Raw genomic sequence first — 19785 nt, forward strand, 5'->3', positions numbered from 1 at the left:
TGCTGATTGCATTCAGAGATGTCATCAGTTAGAGGATACATTGTGGATCTAAGACAATATGTGGTTCAGATTCCAGATGCAGTATTCTTCCCCCTCACCTTCCTCTAAACCAGTGGTTTTCAAACTTCCCCCCTAAACTCAAGCAAAATTATTCAGTAACAATTGGGCCTAGAGCAGTAGCTCTCAACATTTTTTCCCCACTCACCGGCTACCTTAAGCAATCCCTTACTAATTACAGAGTACTTATGGCAGTGGTTCTCAACCTTTTTTTTTCCACTTACATAATACTTTAAGTAATCCCTATGCCATCAGTGCTCAGTGATTACTAAGGGATTGCTCAAGGTGCTATGTGAGTGAGAAGGGAAGGTTGAGAATCACTGCTCTTGACTGTCTAAATTGTTACTGAAATATTTTAATTGAGAAAAATTGTCATTGGTCCATTTCCTTTGGACTTATGAAACTATGCACATAACAAGTCAATTAGGTACGATTAAAACAGTGGTTTGCAAACTTTTTCTTTCCACCTACATACCACCTTAACCAATCCCTCACTAATCACAGAGCCCCTATGGCATAGGGAATACTTAGAATGATGTAAGAATGGAAAGAAAAGATTGAGAACGTCTGACTTATGGCATAGGAATTGCTTAATATGAGTTTAGGGGGGCAGTTGAAAACCACTGCTTTAAAGTTAGACACCTGCAATATCCTGCCACCAGCATTACCTTGGGCTTATGGGGATTCTTTGGTTAAAGGGGACAGAGGGGTTGATTTACCTGAAATTTTACAAGGGACCTGCATTTCGCCCAGGCTGCCTCGCATCTCACCTCTGGGCCCAGACACAGGCCATTGCTTCCTCTGTGAACTAGCTGCCAGTGTAGCCAGAATGGCTGTTCTCAACCACTCCGAGCCCACTCCATCTGAGGCCAAACTCACATCCATCTCTAGGCCTGGGCTGCTTCATTGTCCAGGCTAAGGCCCATTGTTGTGGGAATGACACTGGGTAATGCAACAGAGACCCTCTGATGTCATCACGCAGAGATGCAGGAAAATCATGGCAAGTCATTCCATCCCTCAGCTGCAGTGCTACACTTGGGCTGCGACCACCCTGTCACGTGATGCCCAGCCCTGGCATATGTGCGCTGATATCACAGGACCTGAACACTGACGCTGAGTGCCATTTCCCCAGCGACTAGCTGGTTCCTGGAGGAGGCCGTGGTCCATGTCTGTACCCTGGGTTGGAAGCGAGTTATGTAGCCCCCTGTGTGAGAATGTGCCCAGGGCCGTTCTGTAGTGGAACAGGGCCACCATTATTGTTCATTTGTTTATCTTTTCTGCTTTCTTTGTCCAATTTTTTTTCTTCTTGTACTGCCTAAATTTTCACCAGTGTTTTATTCGAATTTGGGAGGGCAGTTGCCCTGTCCCCCTTCCCCTGTGTCATATGCTAATGAGCATTACGACCACTTACCAACATCCTTCCCCCGCAAATACAACCCACACCCTTCCCTGCAGCCTTAAGCCCTTCACCTCTAACCTTTCACTGCTCAAATAAAAAGTCTTTTATCCGTAAAGTTAACCATTTCTCTGTCCACAGATGCTGCCTGACCTGTGTGCTTCCAGGACTCTCATTATTACAACATTTTACATTTTTGCTTTTTTTTTTACAAACTTTTCTCAGTACATGGGCTCTTCCAGGCTTTGCCTATCTCCCAGCAGACTGTACCAGTAAGAAAGAGAACCGTATTAATGTAACTGTCATACAATCCTTACTGGAACATAATCTCCCATTGCTGAATCAACACTCTGGAATTCTCTAACTTCTACAATATTAACTCAGAAGCTTTTCAATGAGGCCCACTACTCAAAGTTGCCTGGGGTGGGTGATTAAAAAGTAACCTCCAAAATTGTGTTAATCCTTCAGGAAATCACAAAACAGCTTCTATTTCCTCTAATTTTACTTGCTATCAACACACATAATAAAAAGGGTGACTGGCTACTATAAATTATCCATGGTGTGGGTGCATTAGTCAGATAATGGGAGTGGAGTGTCAATGAATTTCAGAGAAATACATAGGAGTATGGGAATGATAAAATAACTTTCAGAGCTGAAGTAGACTCAGTGAGCTGAATGGTCTCCTCCTCAGGAGATAGGAAAAATATGAGAAAATGGTGCATGTTCATTTGATTAGATTGTGATGCATGTACAAACCTAGAGTGTGGTGCTCAAGGCAGCAACATCATATAAATACTATTCAATCCTTCATGTAACTGAGACAATACTACAAGAGCAAATGGCCATTAATGCCAAGGATCAAAAATTATGCCTGGTTTCTAATTTGCAAATGATCTTGCGATGTGAGACCATTTATCTTTTTAAACTGTATTAAGATCTCAGTGATCTGAATGCTTGAATCTGATGCCATTTGACAAGGAATCTCTGCCAACAGCCAGCTTCCTATCTAATTTTGAAATACTCTGTAAGTGACAGTGAAGCAAGCATTGAATACAGGAAGAGCAGCTCCAGTCTGATACTCAAGGGCACAATGTCTGTCTATTGTTGATGGCTCAAGCAACATCGCAAGTCTACGCAGCAATGAAGTCATACTTTGATCTAAGAAGTACAAGACATGAGACCCACATCACATGACCACAGGTCAGATGCCAAGACAAACCAGGCTCTTCAACTCACTTTGTCTTTGAACGCGATGCTCAAATTAAACCAAAACTCTATTGCTTACACATGATACAGGTCCCTCAATTCCTTTCACATTCAATCCTACTTTTGAATCTGCTTCCACCACTACCAACAGCACCCACTTTAGCCACCTATCTGCCTCTGTGCCCACACATTTCCTTTATCTCCCCCACCTCCCCTCTAAACTTAAATTCATATAGACATAAAACAGCCACATAATTTTATTGGAAATATGAACAGGGTTATAGGGTGGGTTTGTTTCTGATCTAAATAAAGTGTTTCCAACAGAAAGCTTCTGGAAAGGCAACTTCCTCACATTGAAGAGAATCAGTTTGAAAACGTGACATCGAATAAGGCTTTGGATCAAAAGTTTTAATCTGACAGGCATGTCAACTTTGTGAAGTTGACACATTTGTGAAAGGGTTTTGGAAATGGATTACAAATTGGAATCATATGCCTGGGTATCACTCTCAAAGTACTCCCACACACAAATAACATAGATGTAGGTTTAAAAACATACTCCAAAGCATTGTGCACAAATGTCAAAGCAGGACACTTGAAGCATCTTTTGCACCATGTCAGGTTACCAGCTGCACAGTAGAGTGTTTGACAATGATTAACAAGGACTTGTTTGATCAAATTATCTACGTGTGAGCTCAGAAATTTCTCTTTGGCTTACCTTGATATGACAAAGTGGCGTTGATCCTGAAAGTCAGGAAGTTGCAAGTAGCCCCACTGCTGTAAGTGACCTTTAGTTTGATAACAAACTTATCCAATTGATAATGGTGGCTTCAAACACAATTGCCTTCCACATATACTTACTGAATGCCCAGACAAAATATTTATGGAAAATATGCTTCTGCTGATGTCTGCCCTCTGAACAATTCAATAGATATCACCTCTAAAATTATATAATGCATGCTAAAATTCACAGCACAGAGGGAACATGAACCCTCAGCCTCACCTTTCTACCAAGTGGGTAAAACTCACCTCCAACCTCAGAAATGTGGGTGGCACGAATAGTTTCGGAGTGAGCACAATGCTATTACTGTGCCAGCAACCCGGGTTCAAACCCGGTGCTGTCTGTAAGAGGTTTGTACATCCTGCCCGTGTCTAGATGGGTTTTCCCCATGTGTTCTGGTTTTCTCACACCCTCCAAAATGTATAGAACTGCTGGGTAATTTGAATGTAATTGGTTTAAATGGCCAGAATCAGCTTCTACCTTGCTGTAAACTTTACTGAAACTATCTCTTCTCTCACTTCCCACAAGGACCTGTGATACATCACGTCTGGCCATGGGATCCTATCAATCTTGATGTTTTTTAAGAAGATCCAACATTTCTTTTTTTTCTTAATCTCCACATTGTCCAGCACACAGGCCTGTTCTGTTTCGACTTCACCCTGATCAAGGTCCTTTTCTCTTGTAAATACTCCCTAACCTCCTCCACCCCCAGGAACATGTTGCGTCCTTAATCGACCCCACCTTCATTCTCATCATCTTTTTGTTTTTACATAAGCATAGAACGCCTTGGGGTTCTCCTTAATCCTACATGCCAAGGCCTTCTCATTCCCCATTGAGTTCTCCTAAGTCCTTTCTTAAGCTCCTTCCTGGCTATGATATAATTCTCATGAACCCTTCCTGTTTTTTTTTTCTAAATCTAATGTATGCTTCCTTCTTCCTCTTGGCGAGTTGCCTGACCTATTTTGTTGGCCACTGTTCTCTTTTGCAACCATATTTTCCTTGTCCCAGTGGATTCTGAAACCAGCACAAGTGGTCCCAAACTTCCTCCACATTACTTCTGTGCTTTCACCTTTGAACATCTGTTTCCAATGTACTCTTGCTAGTTCCTGCCTCATCCTTTCATAATTAGCCCTTCCTCAGTTAAACAATTTCACATTTTGTCTTTTTTTAAATCCTTTTCCATGGCTATGTTGAAGCGGAAGAAGTTGTGGTCCCCCTCACCTAAATGGTCCCCCACTGAGAGGTGTGCCACTTGACCAGTTTCATTTCTCAGAACCAGATCCAGTATGGCCTCTCATCTAGTTGGCCAGTCTACATACTGTGTCAGGAATTCTTCCTAAACACACCTGACAAACCCAGCCCATCCATCCCTCTTGCAGTCACGAGGTGCCAGTCAATATTAGAGAAGTTGAAATCACCCTGAACTTCCCACACCATTCCAAAATCTGCCTACTTCTCCACTCCTCGGTGTCCTGAGGGGTATTTGGGAGTGTATAGACGACTCCCAGCACAGTGATAGATCCTTCCTATTGCTGACTTCCACACACACTGATTCAGTGGACTCACCCTCTGCAGCGTCCTCCCTTCCTAGAGCTGTAATACTGTCACTGACCAGTAATGCTACTCCCTCCAGCCCTTTTTCTACCTCCTATCCTATTCCTTTTAAAAAACCTAAACCCCAGTACCTGCATCAGCCAATCTTGCCCTTCTTCCAGTCAAGTTTCAGTAACAGCCACAACATCATAGTTCCATGTACTAATCCATGCTCTAAGATCATCCCCTTTATTCTTAATACTCCTATTGTTGAAAAAGTTACATTTCAACCCCCCTAACTGGCTACATTTATGTTTTGTCTCCTGACTGATCTTCCTCACCAACTCAGAACACATAGCATCATGCTTTTGTCCTTTTACCCTAATCTCTGTACTCACATTCTGATTCCCACCCCCTTGCCAAACGAGTTTAAACCTTCCACAACAGCTCTAGCAAATCTGACTGCAAGGATATTGGTCCCTTTCCAGTTCATCCTTTTTGTTCAGGTCAGACCTTCCGCAAAAGAGATCCCAATGACCCAGAAATCTGAACCCCCACTCCCTGCACCAACTCTTTAGCCACAACTTCCTGTTCATATCCTCTCTAGCACAAGGCACAAGCAGCAATCCTGTGATTACCACCCTTGAGGTCCTGCTTTTTAACTTCTTTCCTAACTCCCTATATTCGCTCTTCAGGACCTCATCTCTCCTCCTATCTATGTCATTGGTCTCCATGTGGACCACAACATCTAGCTACTCACCCTCCCCCCCACCCACCCCCGAATGCTATGAACTCGATTAGAGACATCCCTGACCCTGGCACCTGGGAAGAAATATACCATCCAGGAGCTTCAATCTCATTCACCAAACCTCTTTTCTACACACCTAACCAATGAATCCCCTATTACCATAGCTCTCCTCTTCCCCCCCCCCTTCCCTTCTAGCCAAGGGGCCAGCCTCTGCACCAGAGATGTGACCATCATGATTGGTCCCTAGTAGATCATCTCCCTCAACAGAATCCAAAACTATATACTTGTTGTTGAGGGAAATGGCCACAGAAGTACTTTGCATTGTTTGTCTCTTCCCCTTCCCACTCCTAACAGTCACCCAGTTATCATCTCCTGACTTTTAGGAGTGACTACCTCCCTGAAGCTCCTCTCTATCACTCCTGAATGATCCTGAGTTCATCCAGCTCCAGATCCAGTTCCTTAACATGGTCTCGCAGGAGCTGGAGCTGGATGCACTTCTTGCAGGTGTTGACATCAGGGACACTTGTAATGTCCCAGATTTCCCACATCCTGTAGGTGGAGTATTCGTCTGGCCTAGCTGATGACTGCATGAACTCTTCCTAATTATATTCAAAGATATTACCTTATTAGGATCAAGCTCATCCTCAGCCTCTGCTCACTGAAGCCTCATGAGCCAAAGCCTCTAAGCCTCACTCCTACTCTGAGACACTCACACACTGACCGCTCTGCTTGACCCACCCCTCTTTTTATTTGTCACTTCCCCTTATCTTAATTATTCCTACCACCAATCACTGTTCTATTTACCCCTTAACTTACTTTTTAAAGGCACTCACCTCCAGCTGGCTCTTGACAGTCCCTGCTCTCTTGAGTCCCATGCTCCCCACAACAGTCCTGAGATATTCATGTCCCGAGTCCCACTCTGCTCTTTTTTAAAGGTTTTCACTTCCAGCTGGCTCCCGACAATCCCAGCACTCGTGAGTCCCATGCTCCTTGTAATGGTCCCGAGATGCCTTTGCATTGCTCTTCCAACATTGATAGAGTTTAAAATATAGGAGTAGCATTGAGAACTCGCCAATGCAAAATGAAGAAACTGCACATCTGAAATAAATCCAAGTTGCTAGAAATGCTCATTGGACAGACTGGAGAGAGAGAGAGAGAGAGAGAGAGAGAGAGAGAGATAGATAGATGGTGAGAGAGAGAAAAGGAAGGGAGAGGGAGAAAAACAGAAAGAGTATAAGAAAGATAGTGCAAATCAAAGAAAGTGACAACATTTCAAGAACTCCATCCAGAGGAGCAAATATCAGTGGAAGATTTATTAGCTGATAGACTTGGTCATACTCTGACCAGATGGAAGGAGTGATTTTTGTTGGGTTAACAGTGAGCTTTTTTGGAACAACAGGATAAACACAGAGAAGTGGTAGTGGGAAGAAGACAGAAATTCCAGTTCAAGATCACATTTTCTTCAAAACACTTAAATCTGCACAGGACTCCAATACAGACAGAACCCTCCCATCTCTCTCTCTCTCGCTCTCTCTCTCTCTCTCTCTCTCTCTCTCACTTTCCCTATCCCACTGTTTTCTTTCCTCCAGCTCATCACATCCCTGCCCTCTTCATTCAGAAAGCTACCCCTTCAACCTATCATTTCTCAGCATTTTTTCTCTTCTGCCCTCTCACCTCTACCCCTGACCTCTTGCCTGTTGGCTTGTGCTCCTCCCCATGCCCCTTTTCCCCTCCTCTCCTTTATGTGCCCCACCTTTTTATTCTGATGCCTGCCTGTTGTTTGGTTATTCCTTGACAAAAGGCTCAGGCCTGAAACATTGTTTATATCCCTTTGATTCCTATAGACGTTGTGTGACCTGCTGAGTTTCTCCAGCACTTTTATGTATTGCACGACAATCCCAGCATCCGCAAACTTTCCTGTTTAACTCAATATGAACAGGACCACTTTCAGAGTATCCACTTTCCAATATTTATAGGTAATAACAAGAATATATATCCAACAAAGTAAATGTATATTAACAAATAGCTTTAAACAACCTATAAAAGAGACAAACAAAATATAAAACAAAAACTATTCAGTAATCTAACCCTTCCCTTCTGAAGTTATGATTAAACATTTATGTTCCATTACTGCATGAAAGAAAGGATAACCAAACTGTAAAATGGGATCCAATAATCTTATAAATTCTGAAGTATATTGAACTAAATTCAAAAGTAAATCAGTTTCCATTCACCTGGAGCCACAACCCGTATGGTGGAGGGGAGGAGTGCTGTTTGTTCTTTGTTCAGCATTTTTTTTGGGGGGGATGGTTCATATTGTTTTTTGATTAATATATTAGTAATTCATGTTTTGTTAACTTTTTCTTTGTATCTTTTTTCTTCGGGACAGAGACATTCACAGGAGTCGGTTGGGTTCGATGGAGGAGGCCTGGGACAGTGGGACTGAAAGAGATTTTGGTTTAAGATAAAGGAGGGGAATAATACACTTGATTTTCTTAGTTTTAATGTTAATGGACTGAATAGTGAGGAGTTTTGACTGAATTAAATTTAATCCTTCATTTCTGACATTCCAATGACTGCTTCTACTTTTGTAGATCCCCTGACAGGGAGCATGACAAGGTTTTTTTTCTTATTCCCAGACACAGCCTTCCATTTGCTATGTGTGATAAGCAACAGGAGTCACACAGAGGTTAACTGCATCATGTGAAGAACATCAGATGGCAAGACCTGTTGGATTCTGTATGCAGAGACCTTTACACTGCTGTGAAGCTCAAGACATCTGCCTCTCCTGCATTACATGCTGGTCAAAACTGTTGAATGTTAACTCTCTGGATCTTAACACAGAGGTGTCAATGGGAACACATTGCATAATATCGCATCAGTGTATGAACACCGTCTGGTTCAATTGTATTTTCCACTGGTGGTAAATTGTTGAAGAAAGAAATGTTTGCTGTGTTGTAGCTAACTGGTCAGTGAAAACTGGTAGTAGCTGGAAAAAAAAACTCCACAAAACTGCAGATGCTTAGATCTTAAACAAACAATGACCTGCTGGAGGAACTCATCGGGTCAGCTAGTATCCAGGAGTCGAAATAGTAAATCAACATTTTGAGACCCAACCCTTATCGAGACTAAAGGGGGAAGGAAAGACAGCGAGAATATCAAAGTGTGAAAGAAGTTGGTGAGGAGTTAAAGGTGATAGGGATTTGACAGATGAAGGGAGAGTTGGGAGGACAGATAGAGGAAGGGGACACTAGCTAGTAAGATAAGTAAGAATTGAAAGTTCAAGAGAGATGGCAACAGTGGAAATAGATAGAGGTGGGGGGAGGGGTGTGTACTTAAATTGATACAAATCAATGATCATGCATTGAGTTTAAGGCTGTCCAGGAGTAAAACAATGTTCTGTTCCTCACCTTGTGTATAAGGTGGCATTGTAAGAGAAAAGGATTTTCACACCCTCAAGGTGTCCCAAAATTCTTTACAGCCAATTAAGTAGTTCTGAATAAAGTTCTGTACTTCATTTGTTCTATATTTTTCAGTTTCCGATATATTCTTTAATCATCAATCTAACCAACCTTTCTAGACCATGAGAAATGGAGTAGGAATCAGCCACATATACCTCCAGCATGCTCTACAACTCAATGAGATCTGAACTTGGTTACAGCTCCACCTTCTTGTCTGTTCTTCAATCCTTGACTTTCCCATTTGAATAGATCTGCCTTGAATAGTATTCAATGATTCTGCTTTCACAGTCCCTTGAAGTGGAGAATATTAAAAAATTCAGGAGCTTGGGCAGAAACAATGTTTCCTCACCTCCAACTTAAATGGGTGACTGATTGTGAAACAAAAACAGAAAATGCTGGAAATACTGAATTGATCAGGCCACATTTCCAAGATGCAAACATTTCAGGCCAGAGACCCTTCATCAGAATGCAAGGATTCTCACGACCTTTTCTGAAACTCTTTCTCCAGGTTTCAAACTCCTCCACAAGGGGAATTCCTCTCTCAGCACTGACTCAGAGTCTTCTGGGATTCTGTTGATCAGATCTCTCAGCTCCAATGGATTCAGCTTTAATTGTTCCTTATTCAGCAATAATTTTGTGAACTTTCCTTGAACTTCCCCCAGTAAATGTACATGCCATCATAAATCAGGAGATCTAAACTGTGCATAGTATTCCTGGTATGTTGTTGCCAACAGTTTTAGGTGAACTTCCTTACTTGTGTATTGTATTGTTCTTTCATTTTATAATTTCAGCATCTCCTCCGGACTAACTGTTCTTTTGTTTGTTCTAAAACCATTTTCCTTTATTTTGCCATTTGATCAATTAATCTCTCCTCCCTCTCACCCTCCCTTTTGATCACTCTTCTCTTCCTCCTTTTACTTGTTTAAAACTAATTCATCTTCCCCAGCACTGATAAAGGATCATTGACCTCAGACACAACTCAACCAGTTTCTCCAGGAATCTTGTCTTAATTTCAGGTTTCCAGCATCTGGAGCATTTTATTTTTATAGTTTTGAATATCTTCTTTTGAAAATGTTGGTTGAGCAATAAATATTGACCTAGAAGTGCTGTCTTCATCTTCAGAAGTGACACAGTTTTGTTTTAGCTTCAGCTGATGAGGATAGAGAGGGCCTTTGTTTAATGGTTCATCTCAACTATTGCAGCTCCCGGTTGTGAGGCACATCCTGGGGACTGCACTCGAGTGCCAGCCTGGCCTTCATGCTGAAACTTTTGGAGTGGATCTTGAGCCCAGAGGTGAAAGTGATTATCCACTGAGCAAAGGCTCCTAACAGGGTAAAATATAATTAAAAATAAAGCTGCAGCATGAAGTCCTTTTATCTTTTTCATCATTTCTGTGTGGGAGTATTCAAAGGACAAATAATTTTTTGTACTCTTTAACACTCTGTTGCATTCCTAATCTAAATATGGCAATGGCATTTTCAAATTAACAATCAGATGTTCATTTCAATGTACAAAGGCAAGCTTACACAGCTGCCAGCATCACTTAATAATAAGGGAATTATTTTGTTAGCTTGTTTGGAGTGGAGCTGTTGGATTTAGTCATGTGATATTGACAACAATGAACAAAAAATAAATTTGGTGCATTCTAACAATCAGTTGCCAAACGAGGCAGTTTCTTATTTTTGGTAAATCAGATAGAAGCTTGATTAATATCTGAATGTATTCATCAAGGGGAAAATGAACTAAGCAACAATTATTATACATCATCAGCACAGATGGAGGGCACTTGGCCCATCATTCACATGCTAACTCCCTGAATGAGTATTCCAGTTGGTTTAACATCTTGCACTTTCTCCGTAGCCACATAAGTACTCATGATGTTAGTATATATCCTTCCCTCAAATTTTATTATCAAATCTCCTTCCATCACCCTCATTAAAACATCACACCCAGCTCAAAACAACAGAGATGAACAGCTTATACTGCTGAAGAGATGTTTCAATTCATTAGATTTTGTGAAATTCCTTTTGTCAATCAATAACTTTATTTTATAACATAACATAACATAACATAACAATTACAGCACGGAAACAGGCCATTAGGCCCTTCTAGTCCGCACCGAACCAAACACCCCTTTCTAGTCCCACCTCCCTGCACAATGCCCATAACCCTCCATCTTCTTCTCATCCATATACCTGTCCAACCTTTTCTTAAATAATACAATTGACTCCGCCGCCACTATTTCTCCCGGAAGCTCATTCCACACGGCTACCACTCTCTGAGTAAAGAAGTTCCCCCTCATGTTACCTCTAAACCTCTGCCCCTTAATTCTTAACTCATGTCCTCTTGTTTTAATGGTTCATTCCAGTATTGTTGCTGGGGGAGTTAATACATGTGGCAAAGTTTCTCTGAGATGAAAAAAAGAGCCATGTAGAATGTAACAGAGTAACATGGATTGTAGCTTCAGTGGCAAATGGTATCCAGAACAGATGATTCAATCCCTTGAGTCTGCAGTGGTATTCATGACTGATCTGGATGTCAATTCCTCCTGCCCTTGGTTCTGTCCCCTCAAATATCCATCTACATCAGCATTGAAGATTCACAACCTTTTAGTTCTGGAGCATAGCTTTTCCCATGTTTCATTCTTTATCTTTATGTTTAGATCTTGTTCCCACTTTTGTTTGGGTTTACAGCTTATTTCATCGTTCTCTTTCTCTTGCAGATTGATGTACATGTTTGTTATAAATCTTTTAATTATCATCGTGTCTGTAATCACATATTCAAAGCTCCTTCCTTCTGGTAACCTCAGTCTGCTTCCCAATTTGTCCTTCAAGTTGGTTTTCAGTTGGTGGTATGCAAACATTGTACTGTGAGTTATACCATATTTGTACTTCATTTGTTCAAAAGATAATAAATTATTTCCCAAAAAACAATTTTCTATTCTTTTGATCCCTTTTCTCTCCCATTCTCTAAAGGAAAGGTTATCTATTGTGAAAGGGATTAGTTGATTTTGCGTCAATATTAATTTTGGTAGTTGGTAATTTGTTTTTTTCCTTTCCACAGAATCTTCTTCCAAATGTTGAGCAGATGGTGCAGTACTGGTGAATTCCAATGTTGCACCAGCTTTTTATCCCACTTATATAGTATATGTTCAGGTACCTTCTCCCCTATTTTATCTAGCTCTAACCTGGTCCAATCTGGTTTTTCCCTTGTTTGATAAAAATCTGATAGGTATCTTAATTGTGCAGCTCTATATTAATTCTTAAAGTTTGGTAGCTGTAAGCCCCCTTCTTTGTATCATTCTGTTAATTTATCTAGCACTATCCCCGGTTTTCCCCCTTTCCATAAGAATTTCCTTATTATTTTCTTTAGCTCATTGAAGAATTTAAGTGAATTGGTAACGACTGAAATAGATATTGTATCCTTGGTAAGATATTCATTTTAATGCAATTTACCCTTCCTATCATTTTTAGTGGTAAATCTTTCCAATGTTCTAAGTCATCTTGTAATTTCTTCATTAATGGCTGATAATTTAATTTATATAGATGGCCTAGATTATTATCTAGTTGAATACCTAGGTGTTGGATTGCTTGTGTTTGTCACTTAAATGGTGATTCTTTCTTAAACTTTGAAATACAATAAACACGAGGTTACGCATGATACAATATAATTGGATATACAGGCTATACACCATGCCCCAAAAGTTAAATAAATGGGACCCAACAGTATCAGATAGATGTTTTCGCTGTAAGAAGGAAATGGGAACAACAGTACATGCAAATTGGGCATGTGAGAAAGTGGAAAAGTTTTGGGAAGATCTAAATCAGGTATTAAATAAAATCACAAAAAATAACATACCAAAAAATCCAGAGATCTTTCTTCTAAGTAATATAAGAAGTTAAGAACTTGGCCTCGATTTGGATGAAGCACAAAAAAGATTTATTATGATAGCCTTAGCTGTAGCAAAAAATTGTATAATGTCAACCTGGAAATCAGAAGACAGCCTGAGAATACAGCAATGGTACATAGAAATGAATAAATGTATTCCATTGGAAAAAATAACATAATTTAAGAAATAACATCACAGTATTCGAACAAATTTGGGAACTCTACGTGGAACACAACAGAGAGGGCCTACCGCGGACCTCCACCGCCTAAAATGACAGAATGAGAAGTTGAAATGTACTGACCCAGTATGTAAAAGTAGAAGACACAATTTTCTTGTTTATCTTCATTGTGTGATGACATTGTTTAATGGGTTTGATGTATTGTTTTATGTTAAACGTTGAGTGGGTGGGGAGGGGGGTGGGAAGGAGGGAGGGAAGGGAGGGGGAAAATGGGAGAAAATGACACTGTGTATATTCAAGAGGGAAATGTTTGTGTGTATTTTGGTCAATATGGTTCATAGTGTGAAACATTTTAAAAATGTTAAAAAAAGATTCACAACCTTTCTGGGAGGAATGGAAGTTCCAGAGACCAGGATCCAGAACCGGCATTTTACTTTAGGTATCTGCATCTGAGTTCATTTTACTTTTCTGATACTATATTTGTGGTGCATTAATCGTAGGTGTCTTTTATTATGTAAACAACCAAAATGCATTCTCATTGAAATGACCCAAAGTGAAAACTGTGTTATATCTGTAGCAGTTGTCGATTCACTATCTCCATATTACATTTCCTCAAGAAGTCAAAATTCCAATAACGATTAGTTGCATCTTAGTGGGAAGTGTTTTATTTTTATCACATTGAGCACTGAATGCCTCAGCATTTAAAAATGATAGGTAGAAACATTTGCTATTCCTCATGTGCAGTTACATTGATGTGTCACAAGTGCAAAGATTTCACCATTCAAAAGACTTTATTCAAGTAATTTTCATTACGACTCTGCAAGAATAATAAAACAAGAAAATGGCTGTTTTATTTTCTTATATCTACACGTGAAAAGCAATGCTCTGTTTCAGCAGTTATTACAAAGGGCACTTCCCACTCAGCTCCAGTACAAGAGCAAAATCATTCTCCTCGACAACAACACAGACTAATAGTAACCAGCTTTCAGCAATGCAAACATCATTTTTCCACCTGTAATGATTCATTCCTCTTCCACTCAGCTTTACAATTATATCTTCAGTAGTAGCAAATGTCACAAACAAGCCAAATATTAGATATCAAAATGGGGCCAGAGAGCCCAAAAGTCAGCATGTTACTTTCATGTTTGTTTAAAGTTCATATCACCGAGTACTGGAGGAGTGCCCGACCACAGCACCAGGCAAAGGAGCTGGTCGCTGTGGGGCAAGTTTGTGAAGAGCTTGGATGGTAGACACTGTTCACTTCCCACTGGTAATTGAAGTACACAGTCAGCTGCTGCAATTTATTCTAACTGTGAATGGAAAATTAAGATGATTGGTATCCCTTTGTTTTGGGGAGAAGTATCTCAGAAATACTTTCCCAATTTGGTAAAGGGTGAACCTGGCAGGGTAGATGTTAAATTTTTTTTTTGAGATTTTGTCACATGAGCACCCTCCTTCAACCATATCCAATCCTTTCTTCCCCCATGTATTGTCTTTTGAAAAAAGAGTTTTGCATTATTAACAAAGAATCCCTTGGTGTCCGAAACAAATTCACCATCTGATCTCCAAAGTGATGAGGAATGCAGCAATGATGGAGTTATTTCATTATCCTACTGGTCATATGAATTCTCCACATTTTGAATGGTGATTAAGGCAGATGGAAAACAAAATGGCAAAATATATCAATGTTCTTGCCAATCATGTGAGCGCCGATGAATGGGGCATAGTTATTGCAAGTGACACATGTGGTCCAATAAATGAAAAGAAATGGCTGTGGTTCCTCTGAAGTTAAAAAAAAACCCAACAGTGATGTGGAAGACAAAAATAAAATTTAAAATGCCAAAGCCTTGATGAAGTGTTTCAGCCTGAAACATTGACCATTCTTCTTCTCCCTCAAATGCTGCTCAGTTTTCTGAATTCCTCCAGCAAATGATGTGCTGCTCCAGATTCCAACATCTGCAATCTCTCCTGTGTCCTCAAAAACTCTGGAAATAGTCAGCAGGTCAGACAGCACTTGAAGGATGAAAAATATTCCCAGAACTTCAAAAAGTTGGAAACAAAATATACTTTATGCTGTGGGGAGGAGAGAGGAGAGGGTAAAGGGGAGATCTATGAAAGGGTGAGTATCAAGGGATGCTGATTAGTGGGGATGGAGGGCATGTTGAAGGCCTATTATTTTCAGGTGATTTGTTTGTGGGAGATGCGGGTAGGATATAAATGAGGACAAGTTATATAATGCAAGAACAGTGAGATACAAAACACTGCATCTGAAACAAAGAAGAATTCTGAAAATACCCAGCTAGTTAAAACAGCAAAACAGTCTATTGGAAGAATACTGTAGGTTCAACATTAGTGGGAGAAAAAATGGTGGGCATTTCGAATCAGAAACTCTTCATCAACACTTATGTGTCTGTGGTTAAAGTGGCATTTGTGGGGATAGAAAAACTGAAATAACATTCCTAATAATTTTAATAAAACTGAACTTCTGATTCAATGTAGATAACTGCGTTATGTCACATGGTGGAATTTAATTTAGAGCTCTGAAGCCAGTAAAGAGCCCATCAAAAGATGACGTGTTGTTTTAGGGGTTGATTTTGAGCTTAACTGAAGAGTGAAAAAAACCAAAGGCAGAGTCAGGTGGGATGGGATGGAGAACTAAAGGGACGAGCTTCTGGAAGCTCAGGGTCACCCTTGAAAACTTAGCAGAGGTTGTGAAAGCCTACTTGTGTTTATTTTTTCCACTGTAGAGGAGACCATTGTGTCAGCATCAGATGAAGTGCACTAAATTGGAAGAAGTGCTGGTGAATCAGTACTTCACTGGGAAGGACTTTATAAGTTCTCTGAGAGTGGGACAGGACAAGGTAGGAAGGTGACTGTTTCCACCTATGGTCATGTGGATCAAACCAGGTAATTTACTGGGTCCGTACCCGGTAATCACACAGTGTGAATCATTCCAAGCTCAGGGTGAGTTAAATTCAACCGGCTCTGATACTTGGCGGGGACAAGTGTCAGATCCCGGCCGAGTTAACTCACTAATTGCCTTTTGGCAGTGTGAAAGTACAACCTGCTTTTGCATTGTCACCACTGGAGGCAGAACCCCCCCCCCACCCCCCGGCCTTTAAAATGCCGGGTTACCAATTGACCAGGTAAAGGCTGCTGAATGCAGCATAGCTGTTAAATTGATCCGCTTCTGCTGCCACCGTCAGACACACCTTTTAGGGATTCCAAAGGAACTGTTCTCTCAGCGAATCCCCTATACATTCTTGCATCTCCTCCAACAGCTACATTCCCTCTCACAAAGCTCACATGGAAATAGATTTCCTGAGTCATTACAAGGAGAAGAAATAAAAAGCATATGGCAATAAATGAAGGCATGGTTGAGAAGATAATTCATGAAGGCTCTGTATGTGTCAATGGAGATGGTAAAGATTAAATATCCAAGTAGTGCCAGGAAGAAAGGTTTCCAAATTTGGGTGACAAGACAAAGAACCACAAGGAGGAAGGAGCTGAATAACAGAAGGCTATAGATGCAATTTAATATGAGCAGTTGGTGCGCTGGACTTTGGCAACCACACGAAGTCTGGATTTATTGAAATCCATGCTAGGGTGCAGGCTGACATGGGAAAGAATCAATGAAGGGAATAGTGCAGGCATTCAGTGGCAAGGAAAATGAAGTCTGAACACAAATAGAAATCATTTGGGCAAAGAGAACAGGCAACATTGTCTTGCCTTTGAAATTCAGCTCTGAATCAAGCTGAACTCTAAGTGCAGTCACCCGGTTTGCAAGGCAGAGGGAGAATGGTGGAGATGATCCAGGTGTACATAGGTTCTGATAAGAGTTATGTTGGGTAACTTCAGATATGAGCTGCTTTCATTTTTGTTAGAAGCCATATTGCATGACAATTGCCCAGAAGTATAGGACAAAGATGAAAATGTGGAGCCTGATATTATTTGCAAGATTTTCAGAAGTAGCCTTCTATAGTTATTGAATGAAGATCTACCGGGACCAATGCCTGAAGAGGGCGCACAAAATCAGTGAACCGGTGCGGACTCGAAAGGCCAACATGGCCTGTTTCCGCTCCTTAAATGGTTATATGGTTATGGTTATATATGTGGACTTGGTTTTGCCTTTCTTAGGCATTTCAATCAAATAGGCCCCTGAGGTTTCTGTCACTCGTGGAAAAATTCTAACCACTGACCACTCAACAGATGTCAGGTCAGAGGAACCTTGAACAGACACAACGTTTACTAACCAAAGGCAGGGATGGAAGGACGAGACACACAAGTGACTCGAGATGCTGGGATCTGAAGTTAAGCACACTACTGCAGGAACTCAATGGTTCAATCCCACTATACTGCTGAGTTAATGCAGCAAACTGTATTTAGGGAGGAAAGGTTATTTAATTTGTAAAGAACACTCCCCATGTGCAACAGTAGCATTCTCCAACCCCCTGCCTTAACCCCTTCAATAAAGCTACAATCATCTCATGGGCTGCTCCAACTCATCTCCAGATCTTGACTGAGGGAAACAAGCTTTTCAACCTGACAGTGCCTGGCAGAGAGCCAATTTCTATGCAAATATAAAACACATGGAGCTTTTGTCCATCTGTCTCAGGACCAAGGACCGTGCTCTGCTCTCAAGGGTGAATGTAAAAGATTCCATGTCACAACCTGGAGAAAAAGCACAGGGAAATCCTTGTCAAAACTTACACTTTGACTATAATCAGATTATCTTGGGTATATCCGCTTGTGAAATCCATGGAACACCCATTAGTTGCCAGATTTCCCTGCATCGCTACAGTAGCAGGTCTGAAGTGGACACATGAATCCGATTCAATCTGATTTCAGTGAGTGGTTAGTATAGGGGCAGCAGGGTTAACGTGAGGGGCAGTTAGCTGGCAGTTAACGCAACACTGTTACATCACCAGCGACCAGGACCAGGGCACAAATCCTGCACTGTCTGTAAGGAGTTTGTACGTTCTCCATGTCTCTGCATGAGCTTTCTGCAGGGGTTCTGGTTCCCTCCCACCCTCCCAAATGTACTGGGGGTTGTCAGTCAATTTGGTGTAATTGGGTGGCATGGGCTCATGGGCTGGAAGGGCTGTCACCGTGCCATAGGTCTAAATTTAAATTTATAAACCTTGCCTGGGACACCTCTCAAGGCTGTGTCATGAGTTCTCTTCCATTCATCTGTGACAGCAGGGCTTGATCTGAAATACATTAAGTTCTTCCTTTCCTTTCTCTCAATGACCAGATAATTTGAATGGCAGCATCACTTTTGAATATTTTTACTGCAGAGATGGAAAGGATAAACAAGGCATGAATGATTAAAGTGAGTGACCAAGAATATTTTTTTAAAACATTAGCCATACAGCACAGAAGAATGCTCTTCTGGCCCATGAAACCCGTACTGCCCAATTACACCCAATTACTTAGCAACCCCTATATTTTGGAAGGTTGGAGGAAAGCTGAGCACCTGGAGAAAACACATGTTCCGGAGAACCTACAAACTCCTTACAAACAGCACCCAGATCACTGCCATTGAGGTTACAGACAGATCTTATTCAATGTCGGTACAGGCTTCAAGACCCGAGTGATCTACTCCTGTTCTAATTCATATCATCATCTGGCTCTTCATCTCACTGTCTCATTGGTTTTCTCTACCCCTTTAGATTTGAGCTCCAAAATTCCTTTTGTTGTCATGTATACAAAATACAGAAAAAATTGTTTTCCTTTGCCCATGGCCTGGTTTGGAAAAGGAAGACTGCAGAAAGTGCAACCTCCCTCCCTTGAAGATATCCATGTAAAGCTCAATGACTCAAGGAGGTACAACTGAGCAGTTGCATCAGAGCACAAATTAAGGTTTTACCAGAACTAGTTGACAATGAATAGCAGTGTGGATGGAATGTCAGGTCAGCATTTTGGTTAACATGATGTTATTACAGCTCCGGTAGTCTGGGTTCAACACTGTCTGTAAGGGGTTTCTACATTCTCCCTGTGACCTGCATTGGTTTTCCATGGGTCCTCTGGATTCCTGCAACTCTCCAAAACATTTAGGGTTGCAGGTTAACTGGGTGTAATTGGATGCACAGGTATCAATGGCTGGAATTAGCTTCTCCATTTGTAAATAATTTTAAAAAAAATTTGTGCTCCATTTTAATATTGCTCAAAAGACTACTTTAGGCAAGTCATAATTGTCCTTTAGGATAACTGTTTGTTTGCAATTAATCAGGAGAGATTGCACTATTTGCATGGTATCAGTAGGCCTGTTGTTTCATTACTTTCTCAGGCAAATAATGGTAGAACAGCAAAGTATTGTTTGTTATGTTACACCTCACCAGCAGCAATTGAGGGATGCATAAACAGATGGGCTAAGTTTAACTCAAAATTTATTAACAATTGTCAATAATGGAATTAACTCAATTGACTTTATGGTAACTGTATACAAACAACAGATATTCATAATGTGTATGTGAAAAAAAACCCATACTATTACAGTCCAAGCCCAAAGTGCCCCAAATAAAACTCCCAAAACAAAA

This window comes from Narcine bancroftii, chromosome 6, assembly GCF_036971445.1.
Source record: "Narcine bancroftii isolate sNarBan1 chromosome 6, sNarBan1.hap1, whole genome shotgun sequence".
In the NCBI taxonomy this organism is placed as follows: Eukaryota; Metazoa; Chordata; class Chondrichthyes; order Torpediniformes; family Narcinidae; genus Narcine; species Narcine bancroftii.